The following is a 16,823-nucleotide window of genomic DNA, read 5'->3' as shown; positions in this document are numbered from 1 at the left end:
TGCCCCCTGGGAAGGAGGCTGCCTGCCGGCCTAACGCTACCCAGCAGGCCCTGGTGTAACTCAGCTCCCACACGCAAGGGTCTGTACCCAGCCCCAGGGGGATCCCGGGGATCCTGGGGGATGACGGGTCTGGTGTGCCAGCAAAGGCCAGACCTTTCGCGGGAAATTGGCCCACTTTTGCTAGTGGAACAGTGGCTGTGCCCTCAGCTGAGGTCGGCGGTGGAGTCTGGAGGCAGAAGCCCTGGACCCCTGGCCACCCTGGCTATGCAACGGGTCCTACACGGCCTTTATACGGGGGCTCTTATGCAGCTGTTTGAAGCAGCACTTTGCTGGTGAGTCTGGTGTGGGGCCTCTGGGGGGGGAGGGGGTCACAGCTGGAGGCCCCCCCCCCCCCAGAGAGAAGGCTAAGGAGCTTTTAGAACCCAGGCTCTGCTCAAGGGGTTGTCACCTTCCCTCTTCTGCCACACACTTCCCTCCACCGGCTCCCCAGCCTCAGATTCCTTCAGGAGCCCTGCTCCGTACAGAGAAGGTGCCATGATCTGGTATGTGCCCTGGGGACCATCAGCACCCACTCTCTAGCTGCTGGGTTCAAATGCCAGTCGTCCGTACACCCCCCCCCCCCCCCACTGACCACACTGAAAGCCACAAGCTAGGGATCCCAGGCCGTGCACTTGCGCCGTCCGAGTTACCTGGGTGCGGCTGGCGGAAGTTGCCTTTTCTTCCAGAAGGGTCCACTTCCCTCCCGCCAAATGTGCCCGCTTCCGGCCCTCAGGGACAGGAGCCCTTTCGCCTGGCTCCCCCGCCTTTCCAGTTTCCCTGAACCATGGAAGCCGGTGCCAAGGGATTTTCGTCTCCGTGTTGGAAATCTCCCACCCCTCCCCTCCTTCCCGTAAACACACTCTCCGGCCGAGAGAGCGACACCACGCACCCTGGCCGCGCGGCCAGACTTTGTTAATATTTACAGCGAGTGGCTCAGAAAGCTATTAGCTTCCTTTTCTTGTTAATTGAAAGAGGAGAAAATGGTTGTAACACTTCAAAAGGACTTGCAGCGCAGTCTGAGAGACCAGCTGAATAAGGAGGAAGGGGAAAAAAGAGCGACCACGTAAAATAAAAGGAAGAAAGGAAGCCCACACCTCACGCGTCACGCGAGGGTGGACTGGTGCTCCTTCTCCGTCTCGGCAGATGCCTGGCTTTCCTCTGAGGTTTCCTCATTGCTGCTCATTGTATATTTTCCTTTTCATTTGGGAGCCTGCCTTAAGGAGAGAAGGAGGAAGAAAAAGGATTCGAGGTGCACTTTTGTTAATAACGAGGCTCTTTGAAGCCGCGGCTGACGAGGCCCCTGGTATCTTTGCTCCTGGGGCACACGAGGCCTGGCCTTGCCCGGCACCTACAAGCCCAGGGGCTTCCCTGATCGGTGGCCACCAACACACAGGCACTCACTTCCCGGGATGCAGGCCCAGATGGGGCACTGGGCTAAAGCCATTCCCGGGCCCCTGACCTGGCTGGGTGTACCTTGGGGAGGCACTTGGGCCTCAGTCCCCTGTGGACCCCGGGGACAGCCAGGGATGCCACGGTCATGAGAGGGGTGGGGACTTTCTGAATCCCTGTAGACGAGGTGCTGGAGGTCCAGCCTTGCCAAGCCTCTGGCCTCTGTGGTCCGCCTCCCCAGGCCACTCTTCCTAGAGATCAAGGATTCCTCCTTCTGCACCTGCGCATTCAGCTTCTGGACTGTTCCCTGAGATGTTAGCGACCAAACATCTCTGCCAGGCTCCCTGCCATCAGATAGGGGCAGATTGGGTGATTCAAGAGGCTTTCCCTCCAAGAGCCTGCCTTTCAGTTCAGGCTGACAAGTGTCCCCTCCTTCAGGAAGTCCCTGGCCTCTGGCACCCTGCCCTCTATCAGCCTGGCTTTCTCTGTTTCTACAGAACAAGGTAGATGTCTGTAGCAAGCACAGAGAGGCCCAGCTCCTGCGTCTGGACGGGCTGCAGTAAAGGGCGGCCAGACCGTGCATTGAAGGAGGTCCCCTCCACCCTGCTCCGTCCCTGTCTGTGCCCCGATCAGACCAGGCAGCAACCCTATTCTGCTCTTGGGCCCTACAACAGGCACAGCCACACTGCAGGGCAGGAGGCCCAGGGGAGGCCACAGGTGGCTGGGGCAGGGACCGAGGGGCAGACGGGACTCTTCAAGGACGACAGCACTCTCCTGCCCTTGGGTTTCTGGACAGCTGACCCGGAGAAGGAAGACCAACCTGTTCTGGGGGGACCAGAGATCTAGAAAGACCAGGAGGGATGTACTGGGAGGGATTCCATTAAGGCAGAAATGGGTAACAGACAGAGATGTCCAAAGATGGCCCAGACTGCCGTGGAAGGGAGGTGTCAGGCCGGGACTTGAAGACCCCCTAGCAGAGAGGTGGGATGGCAGTGAACCTGGCCCACCCAGGCTTCCTCCCCCTGAGGCCTGCTCCCGCGGCCACACTGTCACCGCCCCCCCCCCCCCCCCCCCCCGCCGATTCATCCCCATTCAGCCTCGGTCCTCCTCAGGGCTCCCCCCACCCTGGCCCTCGCATTGTCCACCCGGGATTCTAACCGTCTTGCCCCCCCCTTCAGCTGTGAGCTCTTAAGGGCACAGATGGTGTCAGCAGCAGTGACAACAGCCTAGCTAACTTGACAGAGTTCTGCCAGTGGCCCCGGGCACAGAGCTAAGCGTTTTACGGGGATGATCCAACAGCAACACGAGCAACCCTGAATTAAGTCTGAGGCAGGCAGTATTCATCCATCACCTCTCTGAGCCCACAGGCACTATTATTCCCATTTCGATTTTCCACCTGAGGAAACAAGCATCCTGGAGCCCGCCCTAGTCACACAGTGGGTCCGCTGTGGAGCCTGGGCACAAACCCACTCTCGTCTTGGCTCCGTGCCCCATACTCTGGGCCCCCAACAGGATTTCCTGTGTGGCCGGGGACTAAGGGCTGTGCTCAAACCGGTGGAGGCTGCAGGCTGGCACTCCCTCCCCAGGTTCGCAGGGCCATGAGCATGTTAAAGGCTCTGAGAAGTCCTGCTGCAAAGATACCAATTTAGCTCTGTCCGCTCCGGCAGTTACCTGGTAACCTCCCAGGATTCTCTGTGTTCTTCAAAGCGTGCCCGGGGAGATGCCTCAGGCATCCATTTAACCAGTCTTTGGTGAGTGCCTGCTGTGTACCGGGTAGTGGGCTTTCCAGTGACGTGCAGTGGTGAGGGCAGGCATGCCCCTGCCCTCTGCACCCCGCCCCCCCCCCCAGCACCCAGCTCAGCGCCTGGCACATAGGAGGCACACACACATTGAGCAAATGAGAACTGAATGAGAGGGACAGTGGATGGGGCTGAGGAGCTGACTCAATCTCTGCCCTGAGCTGCCCCATATGTCCTCCTCCTCCAGTCCTGGACCCACTGCCAGCCCACTGGCCAGGCTCAGCCTCAGTCTTCCCCACGATACGGGCATCCAGGCGGGCTAGAAGCAGCCTGCCCCTTGAAGGCCCACCAGGCCTCCTCGCATGCCGGCGGGTCAGAGCCCGCGGTCCCTTCTCGGCGGGGGGGGGGGGGGGGGGGGGGCCCGCCAGGCCCAGTACCTCCTCCCTTCCCTTCCAGCTCCGTGGCTCCAGCCTTGACATTCCAATCACATCCCCCAGGCCTGCCTAGAATACTAATTCTCCCAAGATGAAACCGTCCATGTTTAATTTTTTTTAAAAGCCAGGCGGAAAGAAAAGACAAGAAACGGGGAGGCATCCGTGGGTGGAAGTCGGAGCCCTCCTTCGAGCTCTGTTCAGAGCTTCTCTGGGCGGCTGGCCTCGAAGCCACCAGCCACCCTGGGTGGTCACTGGCTTGGGAGGGTTATTTTTTGAGGCCCTCAGGTGGGAGCCCCTTTAAAAGTGGACAGCCAGGCAAGTTAGGCTTCTGCCCCTCTCCTATCAGAAGACAGAGCCTGAGGCCTCCCCGGGGGGGCGGGGGGGCTGGGGTCAGCTGGTGACAGAGAGAGGGCTGGAGTGGCAGGACCAACATGGGAGAGCCCAGAGTGGGCTCCGTCTGAGAGCGAGGCCAGAGGCCACGGGGTACGGGGAAGAGGGGCTGGACGGCAGGGACAGGGAGAGTGCTTCAGCGCTGGATGACCTTGGACGAGCCCTTCCCCGCTCTGGGCCTCGGTGGCCACCCTGGAGCACTAAAACATGGCTGTTCTTTGGGTTGGGAGGGCTGTTACAGGAAGACTAGGGTCGAGCCCCTCTTGCAGCTTCAACCCCGGTGTTACTTGGGGTCACGTGTCATGTCTCTGGGCATCGGCTTCCGTACCCACGAGGTGGGGGACCGAGGGAAGCTTCTTACAGACCTGTGGTGAGGGTTCCAGGCAGCACGGGGTGAGCGCCCTAAGGACCAGCCCGGCACCCCATGCACATATACCGTCACCCGCCAGACAGGTGCACTCAGGAAAACTTCTTCCCCCGCCTGCCCCCGGCCCTCAGCCCCGACCGCCTGGGAAAGCGCCCTCTCACACCAGCCCGGCCCCGGCGGGGTGCCACCTCCCCCACAAGATCCCAGTGTCACAGTCTAATGTCCCCAGAGGGACGAATGAAATTGTAACGGCAGGAAACATGACAGAACATGAAACATGATGAAATCAGCTACATAAATTATGAAATCCAAATCATAGCCCGGCTCCTTCCGCAGCGGGGGAAGGTGCTGGCAGATGCCCCGCGGGCCGGAGGCTCTGAGTGGAGACCACGGGGCACCCTGAGCCCCTTGACTGAGCACTGGGAGCACTGGGAGCACTGGCCGCCCACGGCTCCAGCTGCCCCGCCTCCATGCCCTCCCCCGCCCCTCCTCCTCCTCCTCCTCCTCCTCCTCCTCCTCCTCCTCCAGGGAGCTTCAGGGAGACAGAGCCCTGAATGGCCCAGGGTCAGAGGCTGGGCCCTGCCTCCATGAGATACGACGCTTTCCATTTCTACTCTGCGTCTCCCGTGGATCAGACTCCGGTCAAGGCCATGGCCGGACTGGTCCCTTCCGCTGCCCTCTCCCCGTTCGCTTCCTCCCTTAGATTTTCCCTGGGAGCTTGGACGTAGGACAAACCCCCAACTGCTCGGTGGAGAGATCCACCACTGCTTCTCCCTGCCCCGTTTTATTATTTTTTTTTAAATAGTTCTCCTTTCCAGTTTTTTAGTTATTTTATTCTGCTGTTTACTCTTTTAATTTTATTTATTTATCTTAAGAGAGAGAGGGTGCAGTGGGGAAGGGGCAGAGAGAGAGGCCCCTGTTCGTGCGGAGCCTGATGTGGGGCTCGAACCCATGAATCCGTGAGATCACGACCCGAGCTGAAGTCAGATGCTTAACCGACTGAACCACCCAGGCGCCCCCTCCCTGCCCCGTTTTAGTCTTAGGACACCTCTGCCACGGAACGTGGGCCTGAACGGCGGTCAGGGACGAGGCCCGGGCCTGCACAGTCCTCTAGCTGCCAGCCCCTCCCATCTAGGCAGCCGGCCCTGCCCCCAGCCTCCACTTCCTCCCTCCTCCCTGGGCACAGCCTCCCCAGTCCCCACCCCGGCCCTTGCAGCCACCTGTGAGCGCTAGGCTGGCACAGGCAGGGTGACTCCAAGCAGACGTAAGCACGTTTTGGCCACCTCTCCTCCGCTGCGGGGGCTGTGACATAAATTATTATCGACCCGATGCCGGCTGGGGCTGGAGACGAGATGGGGAAATAAAGCACTGGGCTCAATAATTGTGCCCTGCTGGCTGAATTTACTTATTTGTGGCTTTCCTACCCACTGGGAAACGCGACGCTGAGTAACTGCTGACTATTAGGCTCCCGGACGGAAAAACACCCTCGGATCCATCTCCCGAGGACAGGCGAGGGCCGGAGACCCGCACGCTCCTCCCGCGGGCCCCATTGGGTCTGCTTTGGTTTTCCCAGGACCCCTCTTGTGTCGAATCCCGGTCCTGCTCCACCAGGTAGAGGGCTTCTTCTCCATGTTACAGATGGGGAGACTGAGGCACAGAGATGGACCTTGCTACGGGTCCCGGTTTGCCTGCGACTTTCCCAGTTGCAGCCGGGCACCCGGGGCAGGTGGCCGCCTCACCCTGGTCTCCCGGCTAGTAACCGGCAGAGCGAAGGCTGCACCCTGCTCCTTCTGACCTAGAGCCCATGGGTGCTCTTAACCGACGTGCAAGGCCACCCCCTTCACCGTCACCCACCCGCCATCGGCTTGTTCGGAGGCCCGTGAGATCGCTCCCCAGCCTGCTCTGGGACCAGGAGGCTGCGGACTCCTGGACCCGTGGCCTCTGGCTGGGCATGGCCACGGGGAGCCCCAGTGGCTCGCTCCGAGGGAGGGAGGAGAGCCCGGTGGAGCTTGGGTGCCCTGGCTGCGTCCCCTGCCTTTTCGGGCGACCCTTCCGACAGCTTCAGCCATTCTCTTCCTGGTTTCCCTGATGCCGCCCATGACTCTGTGAACACCCCCTTCGATACACTCTGATCCCTGCCACGTGATAAGGGGATAGCTGCTTCCACCCACTGGGAGCCCACTGAGTGCCGTGCACCACGTTCAAAGTCTTTTACTATCCGCATGGACTTGTTTCATACTGTTCTTTTTTTTTTTTTTTTTTAAGTTTATTTATTTATTCTGAGAGAGAGAGAAAGCACGCAGGGAGGGAGACAGACAATCCTAAGCAGGCTGCACACGGTCAGCGCACAGCCCGATGCGGGGCTCGAACTCACAAACCGTGAGGTCATGACCTGAGCCGAAATCAAGCGTCACATGCTTAACCGACCGAGCGAGCCAGGCGCCCCGTTGTTTCATGCTCGTTATGACCCACTGAGGAAGCATATCGTCCCCATTTCACAGACAAGGCGACTGAGACCCAGAAAGGGGTCACAGAGCTGATAAGGGCAGCCTGGCTCTGAGTCCGTGCTGATGGAAAAACTAAAACCCACCCACCCAGAGGAGGAGGGACCCGATCGAAGCCAGGAGAGACAAACCGCAAAGGGCTGGCAGTCTTAGAGCATAGAGACCAGAGGCGATGCCGCCTGGCGGAAGGTGTCCCGGGGCGCGTGACACAGTGCTGGGCCCTGCCCAACGGAAGGGTGGGTACAGAGGCCGAGGGTCCGGCATGGAGGGGCTGGGAGCAGGCTGGAAGCTAGAGGCTACGCTGAGCCGTCCAGGGTGGGGAGGAGGGGAGACAGCTGCCTCCTGAGGACCCCCGAGCCGGGCAGCTGTACCCAGGGCAGCACGGGGTCTATGGCATCCCACAGCTCCACGGCTGATGGCCACCGTCCCCGCTGCCACCTGCAGGCCAGAGTAGGGTCAGCCTTCTGCTGTCCTGGGTGAGCAGGGGAAGGAGAGGCTGGCTTACTGCTCAGTCTCGCCTTCACACGCCGCAGCCCTGCAAGGAGCACGTGCCTGCCTCCCTTTCACCGGCGAGGGATCTGAAGCTCCCAGAGCGGCCACGTCCGAGGTCACTCTGCCTTGGCGGGGCAGAGTTGTGGCTGAACCCGGCCCCTCTGCCCCCAGGTCCCTGCTGCCCCTCCCCAACCCCGGGCCTCATGACGCACAGGTCTTTCCATCTCCTGGCTACAGCCCCCCCAGGGCACAGGCCTGTCCCCTCCCCAGAGGAGGCAGCAACTTTTATAGACTCACCCTGGAGGAGTTCCCCAGGTGGCTCAACTTTATTTTTGCCAAGCACTTTCTGAGTAACAGATTCCCTGGGGCCCTGGGGTGAGGGCAGGAGATTCACGGAGGCCCAGGAGCCCATGGGAGGAGCAAAGGAGGAGGCCGAGAGACACGGACGGTGACGGGGGCATGAACTCCCCTTCCAACATGATCCGGCCCTCTCCCCCCTCTTCCTCGCCCCAGAAATGAGGAGTTAAGCCTTTGTCTCCCCCCTGCCCGCCCTTTCGGAGCTTCCAGAGCAGCCCAAGGAAAGTAGTCAGTGGATCACCATAGTGCAGCGAAGCCCTCGCTGGGCCAGGCGTCCAGCCTCCCCTCCGGCCTCCAGCCATCCACATCCAGGCTGCAGAGAGTGAGGCTGGCTTGAGGCTGTGCCCACTCCACTGGCTACTGTCACCTCGGGGCAAGCCTGGGACCTGGGTCCCTGCCTCCCAGCCTAAGCTCTCCAGCAAGGAGCGGTGATGGAGGGGGGTGTGCCCAGCTTGACACTGCTGGTCCTAGCTCCCCGGGGACACGGCTTGCTGGGTGGGAAACAGATACACCCCAGGGGCCCTCCCTTGGCCTAGGCGCTCCCTGGTGCCCTAAGCAGGAGCCCTAGGGAGAACAAGGGCGCCAAGGTGTGGGGGCCTGGCCTGACCTAAAGCCTGGGAAGGTCGGGCAGGGTGTGGAAGGGGAGGAGGGGGGTCGGGGGGATGCGCTCCATGAAGGGGCAACTCCTCGGCCCTGATCCGCCCCCATGTCTCCCCCCTACCGCCAGACGGCAGAAGCAGCCTCCCGTCTGGCCCCTCTGGGAGGGGATAGCGGCAGGCTTATTTCCCTTCTGTGCCCCTGGGGGCCTTGCAGAGGGTCCAGCTCTGGGCACTGAGATGGGGCTGGGGTCCCAAGGAAACAGGAAGGCAGGCTGCGTGGGTTTCCCGGCCTGCGAGCCCCTGCGCAGGTGCGCAAATCTTGGCCTCACTTAACTGCACCATCATTTACGTTAATGCCTCTGTGGTCCACGTTTGGGTGCGGGTGAAATATGGCCCCGCATCGTTTACTGGTGGGAATGTTAATTGTGCGCGGCTGGCGGAGGACAAATATGCATTTGGGGGGTGTAGATCACCGTGGCAGCCGCCCCAGGAGGCGGCGGGGTGGCCGCTGTGTGGGTAAAGGCAGGGCTCAGGGGTCGCGAAGGGAGGGGAACGGGTCTGGGGTGAGCCAGGCACCTTGCATTAGGACGCCACGGGTTGGGTGACACTCCTGGTGACAGCCAGGAGACGGGGGGCAGGGAAGGGGGCCTGTACGTGGAAAAGGCTTCCCTGGTTTGCCTCTCTGCGCCCCTGCCGTGAAGGAGAGTGGACGGCGTGGGCCCCTGAAGGGTCAGGCAAAGGCTGGCAGGCCCGCTTGCTTCCCACCGCCATCCCTCCCATGGGCTGCGGAAGTCACAGGGCGGGCCGAGGGCGACGGTGCAAGTCCTCCCTGCTGCTCCTGTGCTGCCTGGGGACCTGGGCATGTCACAGACCCCTCATTGCTGTCACCTGTACTGCAGGAGTGATCTCCCCCCCCCCCCCGTTTCTTTCTTCCCTAAACGTGGATTGAACTTGTACCATCTAATTCCCGAAGCAGGAGAAGGACTCAGCAGGCAGGCAGAAGGCTGGCTTTGCGCAGGCTCGAAGAGAAGCCCAGTGGGGGAGGGTGGGGGGGGGCAGCTAGCTGGGGTCGCATGGGGAAGGGGTCTGGACTTCATCCTGAGGGCGGTGGGGTGCCACAGGGGAGACCGGGGCAGGACGGGGTGGGGGAGGGACAGGTTTGACTTGAGAGTAGAAAGCTGGGGGAGGGGAGGGCTGGGGGCCGCACAGGAATGTTCTATCCTCTGAGCAGGGAGGTGGTCACCGGGAACGAGATATGAAGGTACAAGCCTGTACACCTGGGGTGGCGCATTTACACCTCCAGAGAACAGCAAATATACAAATAACGGAAGCTTCCCGTCGACCATGCCTGGGGGCCTGGGGCAGGGTGACCAGCCCTTCATTTCCCTGCACAGCCCTGGGGGCTCACCATACCAGTCCAGCCTCCCAGCCGGGACCCATGTCCAGGCACACCCAAAATGCATGCCCCCCCCCCTCCCCCGCCCCGGCCCCAGCGCTCTGCGGGAGGGGAGCAAAGGGAGGAGGCCCACGGGTTTCCCAACCAGCTCCTGCAAATGGGTACAAGGCCACCTCGCCATCTGGTGCGGGCAGGGGCTGTGGGGGACGGGCAGGGGCACCCAGGCCCCCTCTCTGACAGGGCCCGGTTGGTGGTGGCCACCGAGAAGAGCCCACTTTCTTTGGCCCCAGAGCTTTCTCTGCATCACCTCCCTTATTCCTCCCCACATCCCTACCTACAAGGGATGCTATTATTCCCCCACTTAATGGCTGAGCAAACTGAGGCCCCGAGAAGTTAGGAAACGGACCTAAGCTGGTCCTGCCTGGCAAGAGGTGGAGCTGCGATTTGAACCCCGGCCTTTCTGACGGCAGAGCCCTAGCCCAGGCCTTCAGGGCCCCTGGCTGATGACACCAAGCTTCCACCTGGGACAGGACCATCCCCAGGGGCCGGTGGCCAGTGGGACCCCCAGGCCTATCTATGCACTCCTGTCCCTTCTCCCCAAAGCAGGCAGGCCCTGTTGCCCCACAGTCACACACAGCATGGGACGAGGCTGTCCCAGTGCCCGCCCAGGCTGCGGCTTGCGACAGACCTGGCGGACGGGTGGCCGGGGCCGGACTTGGAAGATGTATGAGCTGGTTAAAATTTAATTCGGGTGGAAGATCCCGGCCATCCAAGCCAGCTGCCCCAGACAAATGGCCTCGTCCCTGCCGGCTCTCGCCCGCAAGCCCCGGGGCTGGGCCTGGCCCTGGTGCTGTCCTTCCCTAACTCTCCTTCCCCGGAAGGCAGGCCGCCGCCCACAGAGAAATCATAGCACCGAATTGGATTTGGGGTGGGAGCAGCGGGCGATGAGCCTTGTTTGCACTTCAGCTCCAAAGGGAACCGGACACAATTGGCTTGGGCGAGAACTGCCTCTGCCCGGGCCTCCCCGTGCGCCCAGAGACAGCACTGCCTCCTAAAGAGCCTCCCCAAGCCCTCCAGTCCTCATCGCCAAGGGCGCCAGCCCTGGGCACCCCACATGTTCACACAGACATGCCCTGCCCTGCTGCCCTCTGTCTCTGGCCCCCTGATCCTCCCTAGGGCCCAACTGCTGGGCTTGAGTCCCAGACATGCTGGGGGTCTGGACTTCACCCTGAACCTCTTATACTGAACCTCTCAGAGCCTCAGTTTTCTCGTCTGTAAAATGGGACAATCTATAAAATAGGCCCGACTCTTACGAGCTGACACGGTAATGTAAAGGGTTAGAATGACACCTACATGTGGTCCCCCCCCTTCACCTCTTTGACCTGGGGGTGCAGCCTTGGATTTGCCCAGTCTGGCTGGATAAGGAACGACACTGGGGCTCCCGGGGGCATGCGGTGTGGTAGCCCAAGCACATGGACAGAGTGGCCCCTGTGCACAGCCCTGCTTCCTCCTGGCTGATTCCCTCCTGAGTGGCCCCGTCACCGTTCTCACACCACTACCTACCCCATGCTGGGTCCCTCCTAGGTGCTCTCCTGAGTAAGCACGGTGCACCCATTTTACAGATATGAAAAGTGAGGCTCAGAGAGGTGAAGAAACTGCCCCGGGGCTCTTTAGAGGTCAGCGGGGATGACCCAAGCACAGCCCCTTTGACCCAGAGCTCACTCTCTGCCCGCTGTCCCCTGCAACTTCTGCCACTTTCTGGCTCCTGTCTAAGGGGGGGGGGGTTCACAGAGAGGGGAGGGGGAGCTGGGCAGGGAAGAGACAAGGCAGGACCTGGGGGCCCCCTCCATTCTGCTGGGGGACAGAACCTTCCCTCCTTGGCACGCGCACGCACACACATACACACACACACACACACACACACACACACACACACACACACACACACCATGTTGCCACTGGCAGGAATCCAGGCTCGGAAACAGACATGTCACCTTCTGAGGCTGAGTCCCTTTGGCCTGGAGAGGAGGCAGGAGGAGGAGGAGGAGGCTGCGGTAACCTAGGGCTGTAGAAGGCGCGTGTGCTCGTGCATATACGTACCTGTGCACGCACGCGCCCTCCCGCGTGCACATGCTCACATCGGCACAGATGCAAACAGGTACACATGGGATGGGGAGAGGCAAGCTAGCAGAAGGGCCTGGGAACAGTCCTATGCACGCTCCCTCCCGCTCCCGGCTGTGACTGGTGTGGGCATCTGGTGGCAACCTCTCATTATTTACTTATGTATTTATTTATTTATTCCCATCTCATCCTAAAGGATTTGCGGCAGCTTACAGAAATACAACCTCATAAGAGAGGATCAAGAGAAGGGAGTTTGGTGGAGGGGAAAATCCCCAGGCTCTGAAGCAGGTGGGCTTGGGTTCAAATCTTGCTCTTTACTTATCTTTTGATAAGAAGTCACTTCCCCTCTCTCGGCCTCGCCTTCCTCACCTGCGAACTAGGGACAGTGATGCCCACCCAGTGGGTTGTTAATGGGAGGAAATGAGGAAATGCCAGGGAGGCAGAACCCGTAGAGTTGGGAGGGGCAGGTGGCATGTGGGGGGGGGGGGCGGTGAGGACGGGTAGGGGTGGAGGAGGAAGGCGGTGCTGGGTAGAATGGTACAAGGCGGCCTGTCCCTGAGTGCCGGTGCCTCCCAGGTCCTGGTGAAATCCGAGCTAAGGGAAGAAGGCCTGGACAGTGGGGGGGGCGGGGGGGGGTCTCAACCTTCTCAAATGCCCAAGTCCAGGAATCCCCCGACTCCTCTCAAAGGAGAAGCCCCTGAGTGACACCCCTAAGCCCCCACCTGTCCCGCATGGGGTACCCAGAGCCTACGGGGTGGAGAAGAGCAGAGGTCTGGCATTCCAGGCCGGGGACCCTGGCCCCTGGCCCCTGAGCCTCACCCCAATCTGAACCCCACATTGGCCTCGAGGTCTGATTCTCATGGCCTGTTTCCCTCCCCAGGACCAGCTCTCAGCCCCAGCCTGGCCTTTTTTTTTTTAATGTTTATTTATTTTTGAGACAGAGAGAGACAGAGCACGAGCAGGGGAGGGGCAGACAGAGAGCGAGACACAGAATCCGAAGCAGGCTCCAGGCTCCAAGCTGTCAGCACAGAGCCCGACACGGGGCTCGAACTCACGGACCGTGAGATCATGACCCGAGCCGAAGTTGGACGCCCAACCGACTGAGCCACCCAGGCGCCCCTAGCCTGGCCCTTTAGTCACTTGGCCCGGCTCCCCACTGTCCCCAAGCCCCAACTATCACCTCAGGCCGCCCTGAGCGTGGCCTGGCTTCTTCCAGCCGTCACCTGCTCCCGGCCCCTCTTCCTCTGCCCTCCGCCCTGACAGCCCCCCCCACGCCTGGCCTCTCCTTCAGGCATCACCTCCTCACAAGGGTTCTCCCTCCCTGCCATCACCCATCCGAAACCGTGTTGCGGCCTTGCTCTTGGCCCGTCTCCCCAGCTCGGGGTACCCTCCCTGAGGGCGGAGCCCTGGCTCTCCCTTCACTGCCGGGTCCCCCTGTCCAGATGAGGCCCCGGGGCAGCTGGAAGATCTGAGCCCGGGAAGCATTCGTAGGATGATGGATGAAGGCCTCTCCCACCGGGCCGGGAGCCGAGAAGCATCCTCACAGTCCCACGGCTCCCCTGCCAGCAGGAGATGCACGAGGCGGGGCAGGCAGTCGGTCCCGCGGCCGCCCTGTGGGACCTGGTGGGGCACGGGGCCACGCTCACGCCGCCGCCCACCCAGACAGCTGCCCCTCCTGGGCATCCCTACGTGGCTGCCAAGGGAGGCCGGGGCAGAATAACCAGATTAGCCTAAGCGGCTCCTCTTGTTTCCTGGCATAATTGGATCGAGGCCGTGTTTCGGTGCAGCTGCATTTAATCTCGTAATTCCGAGGCCGCCTCACCCCCAGAGAGTATCGGCCAACAGAGGCAGATGGGACGGGGTGGGGGCTCCTCCGGGCTGGGGAAGGGGCCGAGGGCAGGGCTCTCACATCTCTGACCCGTGCAGAGCCAGTACGCCCATCTCCTGGCGGGCAGTGCCCTTCCGGCGACGGGCACGACCTTTCTTCCAGCGTCTGTGTGCCCGTCGCCGCCTGGGCCGAGCGTGTGCCGACGGCAAGGAGCCCCCGTGCCCCCCACCTTCCCATCGGCAGCCCGAAGCCCAGCCGCGTCTCCACTGATGCCCATCAACACCTGGATCCTGACGCCAGGCCGATGGGTCATTAACAACCAAGGGGCTAAAAACAGTGGGGAAAGGGGCACAGCTGGGGAGGGGAGCGGGCAGGGCATCCCTGCCACGAGGGCTTGGATTCCCAGGCACGGCCGCGGCCCTGCCCAAGCTCCCGACGCTCCCGGCTGCTGGGCGGGGGCACCTGTTAGGCACATGAGTCGCCGGGCCTGGTGCCGCCGGTGTGGTCTGGGAGGCTCCTCGTGGAGGCTCAGACCCAGCTCCGAAGCCCCCAGGCACAGAGGGGCCTCGCTCCTGTCAGTGAGGTGGGGGGGGGGGGGGTTCAGGCCCACGTGGGGCCGGGGGGTCACCCTGGGGTTGAGGGCCCCGGCTGGGGTGTATGGACCCCTCACCCGGGCCCATCCCCCTCCCTCACTCCTCTGCCCTGCGGCTGGAGGGCCTGGCGACAGCTCCCATCCATCATTCAGCCCTATTTTTAGGAGGTGATAACCCAACTGTGAAAATTCACTCCGTGCAGATCCCTCTCCAGTGAGGAAGTCTTAGCCCCAAGCCGAGGAGATGAGCCAGGGCGGGGCAAGAGAAGGAGAGGGAGGGCGGCGGGGAAGCGGGAGGAGTGGCCCGTGCCCAGTGATGTGTGGCCTCAGCGGGCAGCGGGCAGAGGGGCTGGGGCAGCTCCGCTGAGCTGTGGCGGTGGCGGGGACACCAGGCCTGGCGTCCCAGGGCAGCCCGCTGAAGAGGAGGGGTGGGAGTCGAGAGCCTGGCTCCGGCCTCAGCTCTGTCAGTAACAAGCCTCGGCCTGCTCGGTTTCGGACCCTCAGTTTCTCCCGCTTCAAAGTGGGCTGAGCCTTGGGGCGCCTGGGTGGCGCAGTCGGTTAAGCGTCCGACTTCAGCCAGGTCACGATCTCGCGGTCCGTGAGTTCGAGCCCCGCGTCGGGCTCTGGGCTGATGGCTCAGAGCCTGGAGCCTGTTTCCGATTCTGTGTCTCCCTCTCTCTCTGCCCCTCCCCCGTTCATGCTCTGTCTCTCTCTGTCCCAAAAATAAATAAACGTTGAAAAAAAAATTAAAAAAAAAAAAAAAAAGTGGGCTGAGCCTCACATGACAGCCTGGCTCTCACCTCCTAAGGTCCTTTCTACCTTTTAGGAGGGCTAGCAGTTGGGGCGCCTGGGTGGCTCAGTTGGTTGAGCGTCCGACTTCGACTCAGGTCATGATCTCGCAGCTCGTGAGCTCGAGCCCCGCGTCGGGCTCTGTGCTGGCGGCTCAGAGCCCGGAACCTGCTTCGGATTCTGTGTCTCCCTTTCTCTTTGCCCCTCCCCTGCTTGTGCGCTCCCTCCCTCTCTCAAAAATAAACAAATAAACATTTAAAAAGCTGATTTTTTAAAAAAGGAGCAAGGAGCATGAGTGTGGCTTATTCAAGGGGCACGGGGAGAGTGGGGGACAGGCGACTGGGTCGGGAGCTGTAAAAGGTCACTGGGGTCAGGGAGAGAGGCCCTCCATGGTCTCGCCAGGGCTCCAGGGCTGGGGAGGAGACTGGCAGGGTTAGTAGGTTTTAGGGAGATGCCTCTGTTTGTGGGAGGGAGGGTGGGGGGGCGTGGGCACCGATGAGGAGGCAGTGAAAGGAGTGAGAATGGCAAGGAGCATCGGGCGGGCCCCCCGGCTTCCCTCCAGCCCACGGCCGGGTTTGGGGTCTCCCTGTCCCCTCCTCAGGAGCGCTAGATGGCTGCTTCAAATCAGGATGGACCGGGACAAGAATCCAGCCACCAAGGGAGGGAGCATCAGGGCCAGATAATCTGTCCCACCTCTGCCTGAGCCTTGCTTTGAGCCTGCCTGGGGGCAGTGCCACCGACCAGCTAGGTGGTTTTGGGCAACTTCCTTAGCCTCTCTGAGCCTCAGCGTCACCATCCATAAAACAAGAACAACGGTGGAGTGTGATTGGGGTCCAAAGACATGAGGCGTTTACAATGCCAGGCTTCGGATGGCACCCTGGGAATGGTTCAGAGCCAGGGGGTCCCCGGGGGCAGCTTCTGTCAAGACAGGGCGGGACCCAGGCCTGGCCAGGCAGGTCCCAGCCTGTCTACAGTGGCCTTGATTCCTGGGGAGGGCCCTCTAAGCCACCCTGTGGGTCAGCCTCACCCCCCATTTTCTCTGAGTAGAAGAGACGCAGAGAAGATAAAGCACTTCCCGCACCATCATGGAGACGACGCTGCCCTCAGGTCCTTGGATCCTTTCTCTGTCCTGCAGGTGCCTGGGGCAAAATCTTGGATCCCTCACCTCCCTTTTCAGCCCTGAGGAGTTCAGGAACCCAACTGATTTGATGGGGGAAGTAACCCCTTAGCCCCAGCACGGTATCTCCTTTGACCACGCAGATAGAAATGGGGGTGTTTGGGACGACCACAGCCTTCCCCACCCCAAGCTCCAGGAACTTGGGAGTGATTGGATTTGATACCCACGGGGCAGTTTAACGATGTCGGGCTCCTGGGAGAAAGGGGGTCTGACCATCCGAGTGCACGGCAAGGGTACGGGCCCTACCTCGAGAACCGCCCAGCTCAGTGATGTGAGCAGGGCTGCAGTGGGGCGCATGCAGAGAGGGAGGCTGGGGGCACAGACGTGACGTCAGAGTTGCTTGTCTACCCCTATTGGCTGTGTGACTTTGGCCAGAAACTCAACCTCTCTGAGCTCATTTCCTCCTCTATAATATGAGGACGAGTCCTTTCTCCCAGGGCTGCTCTAAGAGTCACATGGGACCCTGTGGGGGAGCACACAGCTAGGGCCCATCATAAAAAGCTACCGTCACTGGGGCGCCTGGGTGGCTCAGTCGGTTGAGCGTTCCACTTTGAGCTCAGGTCATGATCTCCCGGTTTGTGAGTTCGAGCCCCGTGTCGGGCTCTGTGCT

The 16,823-nt window shown here is 61.4% G+C and overlaps 2 protein-coding genes across 4 annotated transcripts in view; one reads left to right on the top strand and one right to left on the bottom strand.

Annotated features, from left to right (window-relative positions):
- MACROD1 (mono-ADP ribosylhydrolase 1) overlaps positions 1-16,823 on the top strand; it is a 144,788-nt gene that overhangs the window by 61,266 nt on the left and 66,699 nt on the right.
- Positions 1-16,823, bottom strand: part of FLRT1 (fibronectin leucine rich transmembrane protein 1) — a 74,799-nt gene that overhangs the window by 22,752 nt on the left and 35,224 nt on the right. The window contains exon 1 of one of the 3 annotated variants that reach the window (XM_045485696.1): positions 1,134-1,244. The exons of the other annotated variants lie outside the window; for them this stretch is intronic. The gene's annotated coding sequence lies outside the window, so the exon portion shown is untranslated. Of the gene's footprint in view, positions 1-1,133; positions 1,245-16,823 lie in introns of those variants that run through there. 3 annotated transcript variants of the gene reach the window in all.

The sequence above is a fragment of the Leopardus geoffroyi genome, chromosome D1, assembly GCF_018350155.1.
Source record: "Leopardus geoffroyi isolate Oge1 chromosome D1, O.geoffroyi_Oge1_pat1.0, whole genome shotgun sequence".
NCBI lineage: Eukaryota > Metazoa > Chordata > Mammalia > Carnivora > Felidae > Leopardus > Leopardus geoffroyi.
This window is presented reverse-complemented; position numbering and strand designations above follow the sequence as displayed.